At 47.2% G+C, this 21287-nt stretch overlaps 1 pseudogene; it reads right to left on the bottom strand.

The window, feature by feature from the left end:
• Nucleotides 1-1790: 1790 nt before the first annotated feature.
• LOC109881868 (staphylococcal nuclease domain-containing protein 1-like) overlaps nt 1791-21287 on the bottom strand; it is a 356997-nt pseudogene continuing 337500 nt past the window's right edge.

The following is a 21287-nucleotide window of genomic DNA, read 5'->3' as shown; positions in this document are numbered from 1 at the left end:
CAACCTGGAATTGGGATTAGACGTAATGTAGTAAACTTAAATCTGGTACACTCCAATTAGTATGATATGTTACATTTAATATGTGGATGTCCACCAACCATTTTGTATGATGTGTTACAAATTGCAATTCATACAATATGTTATGAATTTGCATAATGTATGATATGTTGTAAATTACAATTTGTTGTGGTTAACGTTAGCTAAGTGGCTAATGTTAGCTAGGCTAGGGGTTAAGGTTAGGGGAAGGGGAAGCTAACATGCTAAGTAGTTGCAAAGTAGCTAAGAAGTAGCAATTAGTTGCAAAGTTTCTAATTAGCTAAAATCCTAAAGTTGTCCGCGATGAGATTCAAACATGCAACCTTTGGGTTGCTAGACGTTTGCATTATGCGCCAACCATCCACCCTACTTTTGTTTTTTGCCTTAAGTAATCCTCTGTCTTATGTAACCATACCAAACATATCATACTAATTCAAGTGTCCCGGATGTATATTTACTATGTTACGTCTAGTCAGTGAGACCAGGCTGCCCTCCATCAGGTGCCCTAATAGACATCTCATCAGTCTGGAGGAGCAGCCAGGCGTGAAAAGAATGGTGCCTGTAAAAGAGAGAGAGAGAATGAGAGAGGGAGTGAGAAAAGAGAAGGCTTTTTAAAGCCTAGTCATCAGACTCAGCAGGTGACTCAAGTGGCTGAAGAAGGCAACATGCGACAGAGCTCATAATTGCCCTTGGAGCATATTGCCTCATCCTGCCACCCCATAATTTGTGCCAGTCACTTGTGATAAATTAATAAAGCCATCTCTGATTTGTGCTAAATGAGTAAGGCCTTGCCTGATTGGTTGGTGGGGCAGCAAATGAAGACTGGTGTCTAAAAGGATCCCTTGCTAGCCCCTCCTCTGAGGTACTTGTGTATATCTAATATGATCTAAAAATAGGCCTTGGACAAAGGTGTCAGGTCCTCTTAGGAGGTGGGTGTGTGAACCACATGGATCTCTGGTTGAAGACACTTGAGGGAAATAGTGGAGGAACGACAACACTGCAGCTAGGCTTTTGTTTCACGTCTTCAGATGAATGTACTAATTGGAAGTGGCTCTGGATAAGAGTGTCTAAATGTAAACGTAGCTCTAAAAGTTTAACTGATAATGCTATTAAATAACTAAAGACTGTTGAACACTTTGTGGATTTAATAGCTGAATCAGTTGTTACTTTCGGCATGAAACAAAACCATGCATCCACTGCAGTTCTCCAGGACCGGAGTTGCTATTCCCTGTTGTACAGTGATGTGATCAGAAAATATGTACACAAAACTCTATGCATGGCAACATTTACATATCCAAGGTGTACATTTATTTTTCATTCAAAATGCTGTGTAGTCAATACTTCAACTTGTACTTGAGTCGTTGCTCAACCTACGTACTGTCTGAACTGATGCTAATAAATGTGACACTAACCAGCCACCTATGTTTAAATATATCTAGTACAGTCGCGTGTGCTGTGTCATTCTGTGGTAACAACAGCAACGCTTATTTAAGATACAAATGAGATCAAGGTGTGTAAGAGTCATTTAAATGGAAGAGGTGACCTACCAACAGTAGCACTGGTACTTTTAAGTCCTTTGAGTAGAACTAGGACACCATAGCCTGGTAAAACCATACTGAAAGATGCACTCAGCATGATACAAATGGGGAGCCCAGCATCCGGTCTGGTTTAAACCAGGCTAAGGACATTAACAATCCTTGGTGAAATCTAGCAGCTTTGACTGTTTGGTGATTTAATTCCAGTAACAACATGCGTCTTTTTAATCATTTGCTCATTTTTATTCAGCAGAATTTTTTAATACAACGACAAGGGCTGTCATAAGGAAACAAATTCAAACACTGTTTCTGCTACGGCATACAGAGACAGAGAGAGAGAGAGAGAGAGATCATCATGTCACCATCATATGTAAACATTACAGAAAGAGGGAAGAGGAAGATGAGAAAATGCTGTTTGTCAAGGTGTTCTGGCCACGAGAGAGAGAGAAGAAGAAAGAGGAGAATAAAACACTCCCAACATAAACCTCATTTAATGTCATATCACATAGGTACACATCAAGGACAGAAATAAGCTCGTCCGGTGGGTGTGGATCTCGAGCTAGCTTTTTAACATTCACTTTATAAAACATAGCATTATTCATTTCTTGTCATTCATTAAGGAAGTGTTTCTCTCTGCAAAAAGCTGTTAATAATAAAAGTGAAGGGATCCTCTTCTGAAGGCCTAGCCCCTTTCCTGTACAACGGATAGGAGGGATTGGCTGTGGTAGGGATAGGGTAAGGTAGCGATGCGCATGATTAGTGTGGGCATATGACATCACTAATCAGGAAAGGATGACATGGTAATTAACAGAGCTCTGCAGCGGGGGAAACATGATAAGAACAACTGGTAGTGGCTCAGGAAGGGTGGAGAAGAGGAAGGATTGGACAGTCACTGTTTTTATGAGTTCATAGCTATAGCGTGCTCTTTCAGAGTCCGGAGGGAGGAGGAGGAAGGGATGTGCAGAGTAGCAGGAGAGAGGAGGAGGAGGAGGAGGAAGGGATGTGCAGAGTAGCAGGAGAGAGGAGGAGGAGGAGGAGGAGGAAGGGATGTGCAGAGTAGCAGGAGAGAGGAGGAGGAGGAGGAGGAAGGGATGTGCAGAGTAGCAGGAGAGAGGAGGAGGAGGAGGAGGAAGGGATGTGCAGAGTAGCAGGAGAGAGGAGGAGGAGGAGGAGGAAGGGATGTGCAGAGTAGCAGGAGAGAGGAGGAGGAGGAGGAGGAAGGGATGTGCAGAGTAGCAGGAGAGAGGAGGAGGAGGAGGAGGAAGGGATGTGCAGAGTAGCAGGAGAGAGGAGGAGGAGGAGGAGGAAGGGATGTGCAGAGTAGCAGGAGAGAGGAGGAGGAGGAGGAAGGGATGTGCAGAGTAGCAGGAGAGAGGAGGAGGAGGATGAACATGGAATAAAAGGAAGAGGGAGACAATGCTTGTCCTTTACTTTGTTTTATTTTCGTTGAATCGTTTTCTGTCACTTTTTCTCGTCCAATGAGTGCATCTCGTCTTCCACGTTGGTCTTTGGAATGGCGCCGTGAGCTTTTCATTTTTTTAGTTTGTAGCCAAACTCGTCTGCGTCGTCGTCGCGGAAGTCTCCGTAGCGCCAGATGTTGAGCTGAGATAAAACATGAGACAGAAAAGACCATGAGCACTTAGTGAATAGCTGACAATAAAACAGACAAGCAACAGTCTCACATTAACCTTCAGTTCAAATGGGGAGCCTCAGCCCCTCCCCCCAGACAGCGAGAGAGAGCAAGAGAGCAAGAGAAAGCAAGTGAGAGAGCAAGAGCAAGAGCGAGAGAGCGCAAGTGAGAGAGCAAGAGAGCAAGAGAGCGAGAAAATGAGAGAGAGAGAGCGAGAGGGAAAGCGAGAGAGAGAGCGAGAGAGCGAGAGAGAGAGCGAGAGAGAGAGAGCAAGAGAGAGAGAGCGAGAAAACGAGAGAGAGAGCGAGAGAGAAAGTGAGAGAGAGCAAGAGAGATAGCGAGAGAGACAGAGAGAGAGCAAGAGAGAGAGCAAGAGAGAGAGTGCAAGAGAGAGAGAGCAAGAGAGAGAGAGCAAGAGAGAGAGAGCAAGAGAGAGTGAGCAAGAGAGAGCGAGCGAGAGCAAGAGAGAGAGCAAGAGAGAGAGCAATTGCAAGAGAGAGTGAGACAGCGAGAGAGGTAGACGTAGAGACAGGGGCAGGTAGACAGAGGTTGAAAGGTAGAGAGAGAGAGAGAGAGAGAGAGAGAGATAGAGAGAACATCAGTGTACTCTCACACCCCAGTGAGAACGAGGGGAGCATCATCATTGAATCCTTTCCAGAAGGGCCCCGGTGCTTCAGCCGCATCCCTGTCTATTCCCTCTATTCCATTAAATTCACTCCGCTGAGCTCTGCATCCCTCATCAAGCATCCAGGCAATTTCCTGCTAAACGTTCCGTTTGACGCGCAATGGGAAGGGCGGTGGTAGTGTGTGAGGGGGCATTCTAGGCGGCAACGCAAGAAGTTGTGTGTGTGTGAGAGATGTTTCACGACACCAACCAAGGGCCCCTCCTCTCATCATCAGCAGTGTGTGATCAGCTGTTAACATGACGATTCACAGCCAATTAGCGACCATGCTAATTTGCACTAGTCGTTAGGAAGCGGCTGCCATGTTGTCAATGTTGTCTTTCCTGTTTCAGGAGGAGTGCCTCGTCACTCCTTGCAGCCTTTTGGAGAACTACATCTCATTTACACCAACTTTGCCTTTGATTGGACGATTGTTTGAGCATGGCGTTGTGTGATTGGACAATATGTCAAAGCAGTGAGAGCGTTTGTCTTGCTGCTGAAGAGAACTGTGCCTTCTTGAAGGTCACAGTGTTTAAGGAGGATAAATGGATGCCACCTGTTTACCATAAAGCAGGTAAAACAAGCACCCCAAATTAGACAAACTAATCTATATAAGGTCATTGGGCTATGCTCTTGGGCAAGATACAGTAAACAGTTACTGTATAACTAGGAGTATTAGGATTGAGCGGTGCAAGGATAATGAAACTGGGCTGATACTTTTTGCATATGCTCTGTCATCTGACTAGACGATTGGCTAGTGTACCTAAACAGGTAGAACCACCTGCGTTTGGATTGGTTGCTGTGCTGTGAGCGGACCCTGGGGTGTGTGGAGGTGGGCAAGCGGACCCTGGGGTGTGTGGAGGTGGGCAAGCGGACCCTGGGGTGTGTGGAGGTGGGCAAGCGGACCCTGGGGTGTGTGGAGGTGGGCAAGCGGACCCTGGGGTGTGTGGAGGTGGGCAAGAGTCCTGTGTGCCATGTGGATGCCATCTATCCCTCTCTCCCTCTCTTGCTTTCTTTCCATCAGCGTGGGCCTGCACAGACTGTGGGCCAGCGTCCATTTAGGACAGCACTGCCTGCCAATGAGATGTGTCACGTCTTCAGAGAACAGACAGGTGGAGAGAAAGACAGAGGGAGCAGAGAAATGAAGGAGGGCTCCTTTCTTCTACTAGTAGTTGTAATTACAGCTTTGGAAACACCGGTTTACCTGTCATGCCAATAAAGCCAGGATGAATTTGTATTGTGTTGAGCGAGCTAGTACGAAACAGGGACAGAAAAGTGAGAAAGGGGGAGAGATGTAGAGAGAGAGGTAGAGAGAGAGAGAGAGCTAGTATGAAACAGGGACAGAAAAGTGAGAAAGAGGGAGAGAGGTAGAGATGTAGAGAGAGAGGTAGAGAGAGAGAGAGGGAGCTAGTATGAAACATGGACAGAAAAGTGAGAAAGAGGGATTGAGGAAGAAATGTAGGGAGAGAGGTAGAGAGAGAGAGAGGGAGCTAGTATGAAACATGGACAGAAAAGTGAGAAAGAGGGAGAGAGGTAGAGAGAGAGCGAGGGAGCTAGTATGAAACAGGGACAGAAAAGTGAGAAAGAGGGAGAGAGGTAGAGAGAGAGAGGGAGCTAGTATGAAACAGGGACAGAAAAGTGAGAAAGAGGGAGAGAGGTAGAGAGAGAGAGGGAGGTAGAGATGTAGAGAGAGAGGTAGAGAGAGAGAGAGGGAGCTAGTATGAAACAGGGACTGAAAAGTGAGAAAGAGGGAGAGAGGTAGAGATGTAGGGAGAGAGGTAGAGATGTAGGGAGAGAGGTAGAGATGTAGAGAGAGAGGTAGAGAGAGGGAGCTAGTATGAAACAGGGACTGAAAAGTGAGAAAGAGGGAGAGAGGTAGAGATGTAGGGAGAGAGGTAGAGATGTAGGGAGAGAGGTAGAGATGTAGAGAGAGAGGTAGAGAGAGAGAGGGAGCTAGTACGAAACAGGGACAGAAAAGTGAGAAAGGGGGAGAGAGGTAGAGATGTAGAGAGAGAGGTAGAGATGTAGGGAGAGAGGTAGAGAGAGAGAGGGAGCTAGTACGAAACAGGGACAGAAAAGTGAGAAAGGGGGAGAGAAGTAGAGATGTAGAGAGAGGTAGAGAGAGAGAGGGAGCTAGTATGAAACAGGGACAGAAAAGTGAGAAAGGGGGAGAGAGGTAGAGATGTAGAGAGAAAGTGAGCAAGAGATAGAGAGAAACTTACCCTGGCAGTCTTGGCAGACTCCTGACCGTTGAGATACTCTGTCACCTGCGAGAGAGAACATGCATTAGTGTTGCAACTAAACCAGACTGAATTCTGTGGAGAGAAACACATTGGGTGCATCCCAACTCTCTAATGTAGCCTCCTCGACTCGTCTCCTTTCCTTCATTGAAAATCGTCTCAGTGCAGATGAATGAGAAGGACACAAGTGGAGGACGCCACTTTAGACTATCAACACGCACAGACAAACACCTTCCCACCCATACATTCATAACACACATGTCGACAGGCTTCAATGACAGCACTGCATTGCACATGGCAACAACAAAAACAGCAAGGTCATCATCAGATCAATAGGAAATGTGGATGCTAACCGCTAGCCCACGTGCTAACAGCTAACAACAGCGAGCAATCAAGCCAAGTGGCTCTCATCTATACAGCGAGCTAGCTTTTAGAGCCTTCCTATTTAGCATTTAATTACAATCAAAATGCATTCACGTTTCACATGTCAGCGATAGGCTAGCAGGGTAAGAGAGGCGCACTACCTGCCTACGCTAGTGATGAAATCAGACCTGTATTGTGATTGTACTGCATCACAAGGGCAGGTGGTTATTCGGCGAGGGCCCTGATAGAGCAGTGAATGGTGGGAATAGAGTCAGGAAGTCAGAATCCTCTAGGATATTGAGGTCTGTAAATGAAGTAGATGAAGTGTGCTTGTATATGTGTGTCTTTGTAAGGGCTGGGAATGATGATATTAACACGATACTTCAGTGTTGTTATGTAGGGGCAGGCGGCAGGTAGCCTAGTGGTTAGAACGTTGGGCCTGTTGGATTGAATCCCTGAGCTGACAAGGTAAAACTCTGTTGTTCTGCCCCTGAACACAGAGGTTAACCCACTGTTCCCCGGTAGGCCGTCATTGTAAATAAGAATTTGTTCTAAACTGACTTGCCTAGTTAAATAAAGGTTAAATAAAATGATCACAATTCTACATGGATTGCGATTCGATACTGTGATTTGTTGTTACAAACATATTGCTCACCATATGTCTGAGGCAGAGGAACAAGATAGAGTCATGAGAAAACAGGTTTGATCAGTCTTGTAAATGTGCTGAAAACAAATTGGCTTCCTACTAAGATGGAGAACAAGCTATGAAGGAAAATACTGGAGATGTGGTGTGCAGGTACAGCCAACTAGCACAAAATTAATATTATCAAAATAATATATCCTCAAATATAACTGGAGTGATTTTTCTCCCCCTTCCTTAGTCTTTGTGTAAGTGTGGGAGATTAGGCTGGCTTGGATAGACAGGATTTGACTTGTGATGCTTCGGCTCAGATGAGAGTGAGTGAGAGAAAGTGAGAGAGACAGTGAGAAAGACAGACAGAGTGAGAGAGAGACAGACAGAGTGAGAGAGAGACAGACAGAGTGAGAGAGAGACAGACAGAGTGAGAGAGAGACAAACAGAGTGAGAGAGAGACAGACAGAGTGAGAGAGAGACAAACAGAGTGAGAGTGAGAGACAGACAGAGTGAGAGAGACAGACAGACAGAGTGAGAGAGAGACAGACAGACAGAGAGAGACAGACAGACAGAGTGAGAGAGAGACAGACAGACAGAGTGAGACAGACAGACAGACAGAGTGAGACAGACAGACAGACAGACAGACAGACAGACAGACAGACAGAGTGAGACAGACAGACAGACAGAGTGAGACAGAGAGACAGACAGAGTGAGAGAGAGACAGACAGAGTGAGAGAGAGACAGACAGAGTGAGAGAGAGACAGACAGAGTGAGAGAGAGACAGACAGAGTGAGAGAGAGACAGACAGAGTGAGAGAGACAGACAGAGTGAGAGAGAGACAGACAGAGTGAGAGAGAGACAGACAGAGTGAGAGACAAACAGAGAGAGAGAGAGGGACAAACAGAGAGAGAGAGAGGGACAAACAGAGAGAGAGAGAGGGACAGAGAGAGAGAGAGACAAACAGAGAGAGAGACAGACAAACAGAGAGAGAGAGACAGAGTGAGCGAGAGAGAGAGAGACAGACAGAGTGAGAGAGAGAGACAGACAGAGTGAGAGAGAGAGAGGGACAAAGAGAGAGAGAGAGGGACAGAGAGAGAGAGAGACAAACAGAGAGAGAGACAGACAAACAGAGAGAGAGAGACAGAGTGAGAGAGAGAGAGAGAGAGAGAGAGAGAGACAGACAGAGTGAGAGAGAGACAGACAGAGTGAGAGAGAGACAGACAGAGTGAGAGAGAGAGACAGAGTGAGAGAGGGAGACAGACAGAGTGAGAGAGAGAGAGGGACAAACAGAGAGAGAGAGAGGGACAGAGAGAGAGAGAGACAAACAGAGAGAGAGACAGACAAACAGAGAGAGAGACAGACAAACAGAGAGAGAGAGAGACAGACAGAGTGAGAGAGACAGACAGAGTGAGAGAGACATACAGAGTGAGAGAGAGACAGACAGAGTGAGAGAGAGAGACAGAGTGAGAGAGGGAGACAGACAGAGTGAGAGAGAGAGAGACAGAGTGAGAGAGAGAGACAGACAGACAGAGAGTGAGAGAGACAGACAGAGAGTGAGAGAGACAGACAGACAGAGTGAGAGAGAGACAGACAAAGTGAGAGAGACAGACAGACAAAGTGAGAGAGACAGACAGACAGACAGAGTGAGAGAGAGACAGACAGAGTGAGACAGACAGACAGACAGAGTGAGACAGACAGACAGAGTGAGACAGAGAGACAGAGTGAGAGAGGGAGACAGACAGAGTGAGAGAGAGACAGACAGAGTGAGAGAGACAGACAGAGTGAGAGAGAGACAGACAGAGTGAGAGAGAGACAGACAGAGTGAGAGAGAGACAGACAGAGTGAGAGAGAGACAGACAGAGTGAGAGAGAGACAGACAGAGTGAGAGAGAGACAGACAGAGTACAAAGATGAGAGAGAGACAGACAGAGTGAGAGAGAGACAGACAGAGTGAGAGAGAGAGACAGACAGACAGACAGAGAGACAGACAGAGTGAGACAGAGAGACAGACAGAGTGAGACAGAGAGACAGACAGACAGAGTGAGAGAGAGACAGACAGAGTGAGTGAGAGAGACAGACAGACAGAGTGAGAGAGAGACAGACAGACAGAGTGAGAGAGAGACAGACAGACAGAGTGAGACAGAGAGACAGACAGAGTGAGAGAGAGACAGACAGAGTGAGAGAGAGACAGACAGAGTGAGAGAGAGACAGACAGAGTGAGAGAGATAGACAGAGTGAGAGAGAGACAGACAGAGTGAGAGACAAACAAAGAGAGAGAGAGGGACAAACAGAGAGAGAGAGAGGGACAAACAGAGAGAGAGAGAGGGACAAACAGAGAGAGAGAGAGGGACAAACAGAGAGAGAGAGAGGGACAGAGAGAGAGAGAGACGGACAAACAGAGAGAGAGAGAGGGACAGAGAGAGAGAGAGACAAACAGAGAGAGAGACAGACAAACAGAGAGAGAGAGACAGAGTGAGAGAGAGAGAGAGACAGACAGAGTGAGAGAGAGAGACAGAGTGAGAGAGAGACAGACAGAGTGAGAGAGAGAGACAGAGTGAGAGAGAGACAGACAGAGTGAGAGAGAGACAGACAGAGTGAGAGAGACAAACAGAGTGAGAGACAGAGACAGACAGACAGACAGACAGACAGACAGAGACAGACAGACCGAGTGAGACAGAGAGACAGACAGAGTGAGAGAGAGACAGACAGAGTGAGAGAGAGACAGACAGAGTGAGAGAGAGAGACAGACAGACAGACAGACAGACAGACAGACAGACAGACAGAGACAGACAGACCGAGTGAGACAGAGAGACAGACAGAGTGAGACAGAGAGACAGACAGAGTGAGACAGAGAGACAGACAGACAGAGTGAGAGAGAGACAGACAGAGTGAGTGAGAGAGAGACAGACAGAGTGAGAGAGAGACAGACAGACAGAGTGAGAGAGAGACAGACAGACAGAGTGAGACAGAGAGACAGACAGAGTGAGAGAGAGACAAACAGAGTGAGAGAGAGACAGACAGAGTGAGAGAGAGAGACAGACAGAGTGAGAGAGACATACAGAGTGAGAGAGACAGACAGAGTGAGAGAGAGAGACAGAGTGAGAGAGGGAGACAGACAGAGTGAGAGAGAGAGAGACAGAGTGAGAGAGAGAGACAGACAGACAGAGAGTGAGAGAGACAGACAGAGAGTGAGAGAGACAGACAGACAGAGTGAGAGAGAGACAGACAAAGTGAGAGAGACAGACAGACAGACAGAGTGAGAGAGACAGACAGACAGACAGAGTGAGAGAGAGACAGACAGAGTGAGACAGACAGACAGACAGAGTGAGACAGACAGACAGAGTGAGACAGAGAGACAGACAGAGTGAGACAGAGAGACAGAGTGAGAGAGGGAGACAGACAGAGTGAGAGAGAGACAGACAGAGTGAGAGAGAGACAGACAGAGTGAGAGAGAGACAGACAGAGTGAGAGAGAGACAGACAGAGTGAGAGAGAGACAGACAGAGTGAGAGAGAGACAGACAGAGTGAGAGAGAGACAGACAGAGTGAGAGAGAGAGACAGACAGACAGACAGACAGACAGACAGACAGACAGAGACAGACAGACCGAGTGAGACAGAGAGACAGACAGAGTGAGACAGAGAGACAGACAGACAGAGTGAGAGAGAGACAGACAGAGTGAGTGAGAGAGAGACAGACAGAGTGAGAGAGAGACAGACAGACAGAGTGAGAGAGAGACAGACAGACAGAGTGAGACAGAGAGACAGACAGAGTGAGAGAGAGACAGACAGAGTGAGAGAGAGACAGACAGAGTGAGAGAGAGACAGACAGAGTGAGAGAGATAGACAGAGTGAGAGAGAGACAGACAGAGTGAGAGACAAACAAAGAGAGAGAGAGGGACAAACAGAGAGAGAGAGAGGGACAAACAGAGAGAGAGAGAGGGACAAACAGAGAGAGAGAGAGGGACAAACAGAGAGAGAGAGAGGGACAGAGAGAGAGAGAGACAAACAGAGAGAGAGACAGACAAACAGAGAGAGAGAGACAGAGTGAGAGAGAGAGAGAGACAGACAGAGTGAGAGAGAGAGACAGAGTGAGAGAGAGAGACATACAGAGTGAGAGAGAGACAGACAGAGTGAGAGAGAGAGACAGAGTGAGAGAGAGACAGACAGAGTGAGAGAGAGACAGACAGAGTGAGAGAGACAAACAGAGTGAGAGACAGAGACAGACAGACAGACAGACAGACAGACAGACAGAGACAGACAGACCGAGTGAGACAGAGAGACAGACAGAGTGAGACAGAGAGATAGACAGAGTGAGACAGAGAGACAGACAGACAGAGTGAGAGAGAGACAGACAGAGTGAGAGAGACAAACAGAGTGAGAGTGAGAGACAGACAGAGTGAGAGAGACAGACAGACAGAGTGAGAGAGAGACAGACAGACAGAGTGAGACAGACAGACAGACAGACAGAGTGAAACAGACAGACAGACAGAGTGAGACAGAGAGACAGACAGAGTGAGAGAGAGACAGACAGAGTGAGTGAGAGAGAGACAGACAGAGTGAGAGAGAGACAGACAGAGTGAGAGAGATAGACAGAGTGAGAGAGAGACAGACAGAGTGAGAGAGAGACAGACAGAGTGAGAGACAAACAGAGAGAGAGAGAGGGACAAACAGAGTGAGAGAGAGAGACAGACAGAGTGAGAGAGAGAGACAGACAGAGTGAGAGAGAGACAGACAGAGTGAGAGAGAGAGACAGAGTGAGAGAGGGAGACAGAGTGAGAGAGAGAGAGGGACAAAGAGAGAGAGAGAGGGACAGAGAGAGAGAGACAAACAGAGAGAGAGACAGAAAAACAGAGAGAGAGAGACAGAGTGAGAGAGAGAGAGACAGACAGAGTGAGAGAGACATACAGAGTGAGAGAGAGACAGACAGAGTGAGAGAGAGACAGACAGAGTGAGAGAGAGAGACAGAGTGAGAGAGGGAGACAGACAGAGTGAGAGAGAGAGGGACAAACAGAGAGAGAGAGAGAGGGACAGAGAGAGAGAGAGACAAACAGAGAGAGAGACAGACAAACAGAGAGAGACAGAGTGAGAGTGAGAGACAGACAGAGTGAGAGAGACATACAGAGTGAGAGAGAGACAGACAGAGTGAGAGAGAGAGACAGAGTGAGACAGACAGAGTGAGAGAGAGAGACAGACAGAGTGAGAGAGAGAGACAGACAGACAGAGAGTGAGAGAGACAGACAGAGAGTGAGAGAGACAGACAGACAGAGTGAGAGAGAGACAGACAAAGTGAGAGAGACAGACAGACAAAGTGAGAGAGACAGACAGACAGACAGACAGACAGAGTGAGAGAGAGACAGACAGAGTGAGACAGACAGACAGACAGACAGTGAGACAGACAGACAGACAGACAGAGTGAGACAGACAGACAGACAGAGTGAGAGAGAGAGACAGAGTGAGAGAGGGAGACAGACAGAGTGAGAGAGAGACAGACAGAGTGAGAGAGAGACAGACAGAGTGAGAGAGAGACAGACAGAGTGAGAGAGAGACAGACAGAGTGAGAGAGAGACAGAGTGAGAGAGACAAACAGAGTGAGAGTGAGAGACAGACAGACAGACAGACAGACAGAGACAGACAGACCGAGTGAGACAGAGAGACAGACCGAGTGAGACAGAGAGACAGACAGAGTGAGACAGAGAGACAGACAGAGTGAGACAGAGAGACAGACAGACAGAGTGAGAGAGAGACAGACAGACAGAGTGAGAGAGAGAAACAGAGTGAGAGTGAGAGACAGACAGAGTGAGAGAGACAGACAGACAGAGTGAGAGAGAGACAGACAGACAGAGTGAGACAGACAGACAGACAGAGTGAGACAGACAGACAGACAGACAGAGTGAGACAGAGAGACAGACAGAGTGAGAGAGAGACAGACAGAGTGAGTGAGAGAGAGACAGACAGAGTGAGAGAGAGACAGACAGAGTGAGAGAGACACAGAGAGTGAGAGAGAGACAGACAGAGTGAGAGAGATAGACAGACAGAGTGAGAGAGAGAGAGACAGACAGAGTGAAAGAGAGACAGACAGAGTGAGAGACAAACAGAGAGAGAGAGAGGGACAAACAGAGAGAGAGAGAGGGACAAACAGAGAGAGAGAGAGAGGGACAAACAGAGAGAGAGAGAGGGACAGAGAGAGAGAGAGACAAACAGAGAGAGAGACAGACAAACAGAGAGAGAGAGACAGAGTGAGAGAGAGAGAGAGACAGACAGAGTGAGAGACATACAGAGTGAGAGAGAGACAGACAGAGTGAGAGAGAGAGAGAGACAGAGTGAGAGAGGGAGACAGAGTGAGAGAGAGAGAGGGACAAAGAGAGAGAGAGAGAGGGACAGAGAGAGAGAGAGACAAACAGAGAGAGAGACAGACAAACAGAGAGAGAGAGACAGAGTGAGAGAGAGAGAGAGAGAGAGACAGACAGAGTGAGAGAGAGAGACAGACAGAGTGAGAGAGACATACAGAGTGAGAGAGAGACAGACAGAGTGAGAGAGAGACAGACAGACAGAGTGAGAGAGAGAGACAGAGTGAGAGAGGGAGACAGACAGAGTGAGAGAGAGAGAGGGACAAACAGAGAGAGAGAGAGGGACAGAGAGAGAGAGAGACAAACAGAGAGAGACAGACAAACAGAGAGAGAGAGACAGAGTGAGAGAGAGAGAGAGACAGACAGAGTGAGAGAGAGAGACATACAGAGTGAGAGAGAGACAGACAGAGTGAGAGAGAGAGACAGACATACAGAGAGTGAGAGAGACAGACAGACAGAGTGAGAGAGAGACAGACAAAGTGAGAGAGACAGACAGACAAAGTGAGAGAGACAGACAGACAGACAGACAGACAGAGTGAGAGAGAGACAGACAGAGTGAGACAGACAGACAGACAGACAGACAGAGTGAGACAGAGAGACAGACAGAGTGAGAGAGAGACAGACAGAGTGAGAGAGAGACAGACAGAGTGAGAGAGAGACAGACAGAGTGAGAGAGAGACAGACAGAGTGAGAGAGAGACAGACAGAGTGAGAGAGAGACAGACAGAGTGAGAGAGATAGACAGAGTGAGAGAGAGACAGACAGAGTGAGAGACAAACAGAGAGAGAGAGGGACAAACAGAGAGAGAGAGAGGGACAAACAGAGAGAGAGAGAGGGACAGAGAGAGAGACAGACAAACAGAGAGAGAGACAGACAAACAGAGAGAGAGAGACAGAGTGAGAGAGAGAGAGAGACAGACAGAGTGAGAGAGAGAGACATACAGAGTGAGAGAGAGACAGACAGAGTGAGAGAGAGAGACAGAGTGAGAGGGAGACAGACAGAGTGAGAGAGAGAGAGGGACAAACAGAGAGAGAGAGAGGGACAGAGAGAGAGAGAGACAAACAGAGAGAGAGACAGACAAACAGAGAGAGAGAGACAGAGTGAGAGAGAGAGAGAGAGAGACAGACAGAGTGAGAGAGAGAGACAGACAGAGTGAGAGAGACATACAGAGTGAGAGAGAGACAGACAGAGTGAGAGAGAGAGACAGACAGAGAGTGAGAGAGACAGACAGAGAGTGAGAGAGACAGACAGACAGAGAGTGAGAGAGACAGACAGACAGAGTGAGAGAGAGACAGACAGACAAAGTGAGAGGGACAGACAGAGAGAGAGACAGACAAACAGAGAGAGAGAGAGAGAGTGAGAGAGAGAGAGAGACAGACAGAGTGAGAGAGAGAGAGAGACAGACAGAGTGAGAGAGAGACAGACAGAGTGAGAGAGAGAGACAGAGTGAGAGAGGGAGACAGACAGAGTGAGAGAGAGAGACAGACAGAGTGAGAGAGAGAGACAGAGTGAGAGAGAGAGACAGACAGACAGAGAGTGAGAGAGACAGACAGAGAGAGTGAGAGACAGACAGACAGAGTGAGAGAGAAGGACGGACAAAGTGAGAGAGACAGACAGACAGAAAGAGAGAGAGACAGACAGACAAAGTGAGAGAGACAGACAGACAAAGTGAGAGAGACAGACAGAGTAAGAGAGAGACAAACAGAGAGAGAGAGACAGACAGAGTGAGAGAGAGACAGACAGAGTGAGTGAGAGACATACCGAGTGAGTGAGAGAGAGACAGACCGAGTGAGTGAGAGAGAGACAAACATAGAGAGAGACAAACAGACAGACAGAGTGAGAGAGACAGACAGACAGAGTGAGAGAGACAGACAGACAGAGCGATAGTGAGAGAGAGAGAGACAAACAGAGAGAGAGACAGACAGAGTGAGAGAGAGAGACAGACAGAGTGAGAGAGAGAGACAGAGTGAGAGACAGACAGACAGTGAGAGAGACAGACAGACAAAGTGAGAGAGACAGACATACAAAGTGAGAGAGACAGACAGACAAAGTGAGAGAGACAGACAGACAAAGTGAGAGAGACAGACAGAGTAAGAGAGAGACAAACAGAGAGAGAGAGACAGACAGAGTGAGAGAGAGACAGACAGAGTGAGTGAGAGACATACCGAGTGAGTGAGAGAGAGACAGACCGAGTGAGTGAGAGAGAGACAAACATAGAGAGAGACAAACAGACAGACAGAGTGAGAGAGACAGACAGAGTGAGAGAGAGACAGACAGAGTGAGAGAGAGAGACAGAGTGAGAGAGGGAGACAGACAGAGTGAGAGAGACAGACAGAGTGAGAGAGACAGACAGACAGAGTGAGAGAGGCAGACAGACAGACAGAGTGAGAGAGACAGACAGAGTGAGAGAGACAGACAGACAGAGTGAGAGAGACAGACAGAGTGAGAGAGACAGACAGAGTGAGAGACAGAGCGATAGTGAGAGAGACAGACAGACAGAGTGAGAGAGGCAGACAGACAGACAGAGTGAGAGAGACAGACAGACAGAGTGAGAGAGGCAGACAGACAGAGTGAGAGAGGCAGACAGACAGACAGAGTGAGAGAGACAGACAGACAGACAGACAGACAGACAGACAGACAGACAGACAGAGAGAGAGAGACAGACAGACAGAGTGAGAGAGACAGACAGACAGAGTGAGCGAGACAGACAGACAGAGTGAGCGAGACAGACAGACAGAGTGAGCGAGACAGACAGACAGAGTGAGCGAGACAGACAGACAGAGAGAGAAGCGGCAGACAGGCAGCGCTGGGCATATTGACCTCTTATTATGCCAGAGTGTCCATTTAGCCCCATTGACTGAGCCTGACGATGAGTCACAGGACACAGCATGACGAGACCCAGGGATGGGGGAGGGAGGTAGAGAGATGGAGGGAGGGGGTGGAGAAGAGTCTTGAAATGAGAGAGACAGAAAGGAAATGTCCGGTTACGGTCAAGAGAGACTGTGTGTATTGTCTGTCCGTGTGTGTGTGTATAGAGGCTGAACAGCTCCAAACCAGGAGGGTGCTCTGCACTGTGACTGAGCGGTTTAGCTCTACATGGTTCTGGCCATCTCTCCTCCAACCCAAGCTAACCCAGCCTCAGCTCTGGCTCCTTCCTGCCAGCGTGATCGATGGGGAGGCTTTTGGAGTGTGTGTCTCGGGTCAGTCTGGGGAAAAGTGGGTGAGGAGAAGGGGAGGAAGAGGGAGGATACACAAGATGGAGGGTGGGTTGAAGAGGAGAAAATGGGTGATAGGGGAGAATTGGGAGAGGAGTGGGGAAGAGAAAGGGGTCAAAGGCGTTGAAGGGGGGGGGGAATAAGAGTGAGGGGAAGGGGTGGAGGAGGAGGACAGGAAAAATAAGAGATGAGAAGAGGGGACGGATAAGGAGGAGAGAAGGGGTGAGAGGGTGAAGAGTGGAAGAGAGTGAGTCAAAGGCTGAGGGAGGAGGGGGGGGATGAGACAGTCTACTCTATACAGTACCATATTAACCACAGAGGGTTCCATCATGCATCATAACTGATCAGGAGAACAGATGAGACTCCCGGCCAAAGAAATGAACACAGATATAGGAGAACGGCAGATGTTGAAAACTGCAGAGCGTGGATTCTGCATCGAATTTAATTGCTTAGCTAGCTGGTATACACTGGTTCATTTGATAGCAACCCAGAACACATGAGGGTCAGGGAGAAAAACATACTTCAGTACAGCTGGATCGTACAGCTTTGTGTGTGTGTGTGTGTGTGTGTGTGTGTGAGAGAGAGAGAGAGACTGTGTGTGTGTGTGAGAGAGAGAGACTGTGTGTGTGTGTGTGTGTGTGTGTGTGAGAGAGAGAGAGACTGTGTGTGTGTGTGTGTGTGTGTGTGTGTGAGAGAGAGAGACTGTGTGTGTGTGTGTGTGTGTGTGAGAGACTGTGTGTGTGTGGGGTGTCAAAAACTGCAACCGCTGCATAAGCTATCAATCAAAGCTAACTAAGAGTGAGAATTTAGAAAAGGGGACAGCAGATGTTCACATATTCCCAAACAGAAGTGACCATACGGAGGTCCTAGTCCATAGCATTAAGGTCTTACTTCAGAGGTCTGCGGTGACATTTGAGTGGCTGGGAGGGTCCGGATACGCCATGTTAAAAGTCTTTTAGTGCCCCATGTCCTTCATGACTACTGATGTAGGTTAAAGTCCCAGGATGGAATTCCATCATCTTGTCATTTCCTTTCATCCACCATCGACCCACCTACCGTCTGCTTTGGAGACCTCTTAGAGTAACCCCATCTCAATAATGACCTCATATTTGGTCCTGGCCAATAGCAGGGGACTATATGGAGGCATTACTATATGAATGAAAGGGATCTGCCAGACAGCTAGCCAAGCTCTTTGTCCTTTAACTAAGGGGTGCCTTCCTGACAGACCGTCTCCTGCTGTTCTCTTCAGTACAGTATGTGAGAGCAGGAAACCAGTGTGTGTGCCTAGCATCCTCCTAATATGGGCCCATATGCTGTTCCAGAAAAGCCCTTTCAGGACCTTTTCCCAGCCACCAGACGGTCTCTACACTGGAGGACAATCACTAGCCAATAAACCAGCAAACAAGAAGAATACGGAACCAAATATCTAAACTAAATGACTAAATAGGATAGGGGGGATAGGCTTTGTGTATTTCAGAATGATAGTAGGGGGGAGAGGAGGAAGAACGAGAGAGCGTGAGAGAGAGAGATATAATAGTACTGTATGACCCCACAGAGCTCCATATGCCAGACAGATGCCCCTGGTCCCATCTATACCAGGTTGGTGTTGGTGAACAACCTACTACTATCTGGCACACTGGGAGGTGGTGGGAATATGGTGTTGGTGGTCAGTGTGTTGAGTGTGTAGAATAAGACTAAGTAAGAGTGTGCGTGTGTGTGTGTGTTCGGTGGATCACTATACACAGGTGGTGTTTGGTGTGTGTGTGTGTGTCTCTCTACATGTGTGTATGTGAGAGTGCAAGCTGTTTTGGTGCAAGTCTCTGAATGTGCTAGATGGCAGGTTTTTGGCAGGAGGTGTGAGTGGTTCTGGTTCAGGATGAACAGATGATGTGCATCCTGTTTTTGGTACAGAGAGTACATTCATTACCATAGTGTCTGACTCAATGCAGGTGATGCCTTAGAACCCCATTATAGTCAATCTGGAATAATGTTCTTCATTTTGTACAACAAAGATAACGCTCGTTAGCAACACTAAGTATCAGTCGTATTATACACCCGATGCCTTCTCCGACTTGCAAAACATCCCTCTTTCTTTCTCTCTTTCCCTCTCTCCCTTTCCCCCAAAACGCAAAAAGAGAGACCACATGTATTCCATCTTATGAATAGTCAGCAATGGATTAACAACTGGTATCCAAGTCCAATTTATCTTCTGAACAGTCTGCTTCTGTACTTGTGAATACGACTCCTCACTTCGTAGTTCTTTCCAGGCTTGTCTGACTCTGCAGTCCTGTGTGTTAGTCTTAAAGCTGCAAGATGTAACTTTTTGGGCGACCTAACTGAATCCACATAGAAATTGAGTTTTAGATCTGTCATTGTAATTGAAAGCATGTCTAAGAAGCTGTAGATCTGTTCTATGTGCGCTATTTCTATGCTTCCTGTTCTTAAGTTTAGTTTTTGCGTCTTTTACTTTCAATTTTGTACACTAGCTTCAAACAGCTGAAAATACTATATTTTTGGTTGTGGAAAATATATTTCAGGGTTTTAGATGGTACAATGATTCTATACACTAGACTTGCTTGTTTTGTAACATAAACTGAAATTAGGCAAACTGGTGGAGCTATTTCTGCATAGTTCATCTTAAAGTGATATCCCTCACAGAGAGAACCACATCACTGGCTGTCTGTCTTTCCAATAGTGCGAGAGGAGACTCAGTGTTCTTCCCATGTCTCTCTAGATATCCTGGTAACATGGATTTGATTTGAAAAGCCCCTCTTTTAATCACAGCAGTCTTCGTCAGAGACTGCTCCCTGGAGACTGTGTGTGGGAGTGTGTGTGTGCCATCGGTGCATGTCTGTGTGTGAGAGTACGGTATGTCTGCCTGTTTGTGTGACTGCGTGTCTGCATGCGCGTGTGTGTCCCTCTGAAGTCCCTGTGAGGCATGCTGGGACAGGCCCCGGTACATGCTGGTAGCTCCAGCAGTGTGGTCTGTCGGGGGCTTTCAGGCAGCGAGGGGGACAATGTGGCATGACAGCGACACGCAAACGATGGTTCGACGAGTTAAGGAGGACCAACGACAGGGGAGCGCCCCATCAGAGGACCTGGCTTCCGTGAGTACAGGCACACAACGCACCACGTTATATAGGCTATACACACACACATATATACACTCTGGGATGGGGCTGTTACAGTGACCGTATTACCATCACACCGACGGTCACGAGTCATGACCGCAGTCAAATTCCATGTGACCGCTTAGTCATGGTCACTAGGCTTCTCCAAGCTCTGATGCTGCTGATGGTTATTAGTAGCCTACAAAAATTGCTAACTGCCTGGTACTCAGCACTCTATTGTCCCTCTAATCACTCTGACATCAATGCAAATGTTATCGAAAATCTAATCAAACACTTCATGAGAGTCCATGAGCTCATGTTGCAACATTTCTTTAGGCTATGCAAATGTGAGAAAACAGTTTTGATGGCCTCTATTAAAAAAGAGGTGGATCCCGCATTCTATAGGCCTACCATATTTATTAACTTTCCTAATATTAAGCCCATTGCATCACTTTACAACAGGAGTACAGCCTACCTGGCTGGCATGTAAATTAACTACAGGATAGCCAGATCAGGGCCTACCATAAGGACAACTCAGAGTATGCTAGTGTGTTCATCTGAAATAGTCTACATTTTCTTCATATCATGTTTCTTTAGACCTGTCTAAAATATATCATGGATTTATTGTGAAGGTGTAGGCTATATTACATTTATTCGACTTTTAAAAAATGTAGATGTTCCAAAGGTCTGCATCAGTGGCTTGGAGGCTGTGTGTGGAAGCCAGGAGATGTTAAACATGTTTATGTTAATTAACAGTCAATTACGGTGAGACCGGCAGTTATTAGCTTGACAATCACTGGCTGACAAAATGTCATGACCACAGCCCTACTCTTGGATAGAAACATTGTGAACAAGGTTTTTAAAAAGGTATGTGGGCCTACTTCATCTCCACACACACACACCAGGTAGAGACACACAGGCTGAGAACCTTGAGATTTGACCTACACAAATGCATTTGATTGTAAAATACACAGACAGACCAATGTAATCATGTCTCTTGTAGGTCATTTTCCACTGAAAGAAAATGTTGACCATATTAACCAGCCTAAATGATTATGATACAACAAAAGTATATAAAAAAGGTAACCCTATAGACATAGCTAAAGATGAGTTGGCTAAAGATGAGTTGGCTAAAGATGAGTTGGCTAAAGATGAGTTGGCTAAAGATGAGTTGGCTAAAGATGAGTTGGCTAAAGATGAGTTGGCTAAAGATGAGTTGGCTAAAGATGAGTTGGCTAAAGATGAGTTGGCTAAAGATGAGTTGGCTAAAGATGAGTTGGCTAAAGATGAGTTGGCAGAAAACTAGGGCAGAACTAGGTTAGAGTAGCAGAAATACTTTGTTTCTATTTCTCTCTTTTATTGTGTCTCCCAATGAGATCACCCACTGTGAAGTGACAGAAGTTTAAATGACCTACACCCACTCTCCAACCCCAACCCTCACTTCCCCCCTCTGTCTCTCCCTCCTCTCCTGACCCCAGGGTGTGGGGGAGGCAGGAGTGTGTGTGTGTGGTCGGGTC

The sequence above is a fragment of the Oncorhynchus kisutch genome, linkage group LG19, assembly GCF_002021735.2.
Source record: "Oncorhynchus kisutch isolate 150728-3 linkage group LG19, Okis_V2, whole genome shotgun sequence".
NCBI classification, from domain to species: Eukaryota; Metazoa; Chordata; class Actinopteri; order Salmoniformes; family Salmonidae; genus Oncorhynchus; species Oncorhynchus kisutch.
The sequence above is the reverse complement of the archived record's forward strand: the minus strand, read 5'-3'. Positions and strand labels throughout refer to the sequence as shown.